This window comes from Protobothrops mucrosquamatus, unplaced genomic scaffold, assembly GCF_001527695.2.
Source record: "Protobothrops mucrosquamatus isolate PMUCROS unplaced genomic scaffold, P.Mucros_1.0 scaffold319, whole genome shotgun sequence".
Lineage (NCBI taxonomy): Eukaryota > Metazoa > Chordata > Lepidosauria > Squamata > Viperidae > Protobothrops > Protobothrops mucrosquamatus.
In genome coordinates this window covers 286,820-290,889 of record NW_015386658.1, presented here as the reverse complement: position 1 = coordinate 290,889, position 4,070 = coordinate 286,820, and the positions used below count along the sequence as shown (strand labels likewise).

Sequence of the window (4,070 nt, the reverse complement as noted above, 5' to 3'; positions counted from 1 at the left end):
AGTATTTTAATTGGAAACACAGCTGGTAATATTTGGTTTTAATTCGGCTTTTATCGGGGTTTATTTTTTTGTATTTCTGTATTTTTGTATTTTGCATTTTTTGTATTTTGTGTATATTATTTGTTTTTAATATGCTGTGAACCGCCCTGAGTCCTATGGGAGAAGGGCGGTATACAAATTAAATTATCTATCTTATCTATCTATCTATTTGGTATAATCTTGTTCTATTTCCTAAAAGTTATCTATTTCCCCCCATCTTACATCATCTAATTAATAATACAATATCCCCTTTAATAAATCAAAGCCCATTATATATATTATCTGAGTTAATCAATAAATCAAACATATTCATAATATTTTTTTTCTTTTAGGTCTAATTTTTAAGTATTAAACAAATAGCATCCTTGTTTTCAACTAATTTCCAAATGTTTTAAATTTAATGACCAAAATTTTCCTTATCTCAACTTCTCCCTTTGGCCCTCTAATTAGTAATATGAAATCCCCTCTGAAAAATCAAAACTCCAATTTTCTTCAGCCTTATTTTGGCTTTCTTTCTTTGCCAACTAGCCTTCCATATCAACGCTTTTAAATCATCAAATAGATCTCCCTCTATTATTATATATATTGTTTGGAATAAGGGAGACCATTTAGTTGCCATTTTTCTGGAAGGGCTAGCCCATTTGTATTCCTTAAGTCGTCTCCCTATTATTCCAAATCCCCATAATTGTCCTGGTATGTTTATCTTCCATTCAGTCTGTTCTTCTTGCTCCTCAAATCTCTTCTGATTTATATAGAAAGTCTTTTCCATTTTCAGTGTTGTCAGTCCCTTTTCTGGATATTCCATTGACTGTATTTGCTGGTCAGTTGAGTTCTCTGTCTTAATATTTGATTCTTCCACTTCTTCTGTTACCTTCTGCGTTGTTAGTTCTTTAGTTGTAGTCGGAATTTGAGTTTGTATATCTAAGCTGACATCTTGTTCTTTTCTGTAACATCTTATTTTGTCACAAGCTGAAAGGATGGTTTCATGTATTGTTTTCAACATAGAAAGAATATTTTCCTGATCTTCATCCATCTTCTCTTAATGGTGTGTTAAGTTTAGGACTTTGAAATCAGACGGTGAAAATAATTTTATAGCTGGGTATGGGACCTCTATTTCACATGTTTGTAAGTAGTCTTTATAGTAAAAGTTGTTTGTCAAGTAAGATTTTATAATCCAAGGTATTTCATCATCTCAAATAATGACCAATATTCCTCAGATAAAAAAGTAGGAAGGCAATTCCTCACATACGGCTCTAAAAATCTATTAAGGTTTACATTCATAGTTCAAGGAGACCAGCTATGCTACCCAGAAGTTCTCTTTACAGCTGAACCTCACAGATGGTATTTATCAAAGTTAAAAGAGTCTTATCTGTAGTCTGGGCTTCAAGCCAAGTCTCCTTTAGGCAATAACAAGTTGTAATACCAAGCTTTGCCATAGGATGTCACCAATGCTGCTTAAAGTTTTTTAAGTCCAAAATTTTTATAGTCCTTTTTCCAATTTTATTTCTTTTTTATAGATAAAAACAAAAGTCTTCGGTGAAAATAAGAAAACTTTTGGTCCTCAAGTTTCAGAAACATATAAATCTAATTAGATTAAAGTTATTCTTTTAGTGCTTTAACTCCCCTGGGTAGTCAGTCGCTGGTATTCTTAGAGGGTGGGATATAAATTCCCTTCCCTCTCTCTTCACAGGGGGAAAGATACTTTGGGCAGCTTTTACAGGAAGAAAAATACTTAGGATCTTAGAGAGAAGATTGGATCTCACCCAGTTTCACCCGCATTGCTTTAGAAGTGCCTGGTGGCAAGTGTGACTTTGACTGTCTGCAGCCTAGTGACGAGCCATATTGTTTATGGCCAGTCTTTCCTCCGCCGGTTTGGAGGGCTGCCCCGCATCAAGTGGAAGGGCTGCCGCCCTCCCACGATCAAGTGGGGGTCCCCTCCTTGCTCATCACCCCTACAGGGCGACTTTCAACCCTTTCCAGGTCCCCCAGTGGAACAAAACCTAACGCGGAAGACGGAGCTCGCCTTCCAGCGGCTGCGGCAGCTGCGATGGCAAACCGGAAGCCGCATTCAGTCTTACTAACATGGAGGCAATGCCGTTTTCACTAGGAATCTTTCAGTGGAGGACCTGAACCTTCATATTCCCAGATGCTGCCTGAGCTTTGATTTTGTGGTTATTTGGGACTTATACTTCCTAACATGTGACTCATAAAATATGCAGTGACTAAAGGGAAATTCATTTGCCTTATTGAAACCAGACTTTCCTATCCTGGCATCCTCCAGCCACAATTTCTGGGAATTATGGCAATGGCTTATACTGTGAGATGCATAGGAAAGATGCTTTCAGTCAAGGAGGAGAATAATGTTTTTGGTGAAAGATGCATCTTTCTTAAAATCAATTAATAATTGGATTCTCTGGCTGAAAAGTGTGAGAATCTGACTGCAAGGGATGATATCCATGGAATGGGTGGGACTGAAATGTTTAGCCAATTGGGGGTGGAGAGGTGAAGATTAAAGGGAAAAAATCTTCATTCTTAAGGTGAAGGCACTGATTTTGCCCAATAAAAAGAGAGCGTGCACATAGAGAAATACGCACAGGAAATAATTAATCACAGGCTTTCCCAGTCCTAGTGAAAACCATAAGATCCAAGAAACCTCATAGATGGATGTGGACTATAAAGTCTCTCTTCTTTCCTCAAATATGAATTCAATAACCAGTACAGCAAGTAATACATTTTTAGCCTTCTATATTTAGTGGGAACAGAATAAAAACACTGGTGCTATTAGGATTCCTGAACACTGTTGGAAAGATGTTGACTAGTCCTACAAATAACAGTAGTCATGTCCAATGTGTCTTTTTAACCATTGTTTTTAATCATGAATTTCCCCTTAGTCACTACATATGCATATTTTATGAGTCACATGTTAGGAAGTATAAGCCCCAAATAACTCACAAAATCCAAGTTCAGGCATCTGTTGTTTTCTGGCAGAAACAGATATTTTAGACAGATTAAATTATTCTGAACAAGCAGGCAAAGCAAAGCATGGTTTGCCAACTTTTTCACAAGTGAGAAGTATGCGTACCAATAATTTAAAATCAAACCTGATGTCACCTTTCCCAAAATGGTCTTCTCCTTGCTTAGAGTCTGCCAGTCCTCCATTCAAATATCCTGTCCCCATAAATGCTACCATTCCCATGCATGAGAGAAACAAGAATGGCTGTCAACCTGGGCCACTGAGCGTAAAGCCACTTGAAATAACTGATGTCAGGAAAGTCAAGAAGATGACTTCCTGAGCTCTTTCACCAATAGTGCTGATTGACCTTTTGCCAGGCTGCCCGGCCATTCTCTCTCAGGCAGGAAATTGATCATGCAGAGTCCTCCCACATCAGACCTACTGAGACTTGTTTAAAAATTGCATCCAACTCCTAAGGTCTGTAAAGATTTAGGATTAAGGTAAACGATACCAGAGGAAGTAGTAACTAATTAAGCAATGTCAGGTAGATAACTAAAGCCAGTCATAGGTATAATCTAAAAACAGGAAATTCAAGAGGTGAAGGTAAAGGAAGCAAGCATGAAATGGAGTGTACAGAGAACATAAATATTTACAAAGCTGTTTTATTGGGCTGATTTATGTACTTGTTCCATGCATGGGCTTAGTGGCTTTCCATTAGCTTTAAATCTGACACTTAAAATAGCTGCCTGGTATTATTTTCTGTAACAATGTTTGTAAAATTCTTTGAATATTCTTTGCATGGGACACATGCTAACAACCTCTTTGTATTCTCTGGGAGGAGAAATAAAAACGAATGTCCAGACAGCTGGGTCCCACTGAACTTCAAATAGAAGATAGCATGGGGACAGTTCAATTTGTTAATGACGTACTTAAGTTCAGCTCCCAAAAGACTAGAATCTTAAGGCTATCTCAGAAAAGTAAAAAGAGACTGACATACATAGTTAAAAGGATTAAGCCTTCAAATATATTTCGGATATACCTAGATAGAATGAAGGAATATAGTGCTACTACTAGTTTA

General features: G+C 37.2%; 1 protein-coding gene across 2 annotated transcripts in view; it reads right to left on the bottom strand.

The window, feature by feature from the left end:
• The window catches only part of LOC107286731 (histone-lysine N-methyltransferase SMYD3), a 145,510-nt gene that overhangs the window by 5,028 nt on the left and 136,412 nt on the right, over positions 1-4,070 (bottom strand). The gene's annotated exons all lie outside the window — the stretch shown is intronic.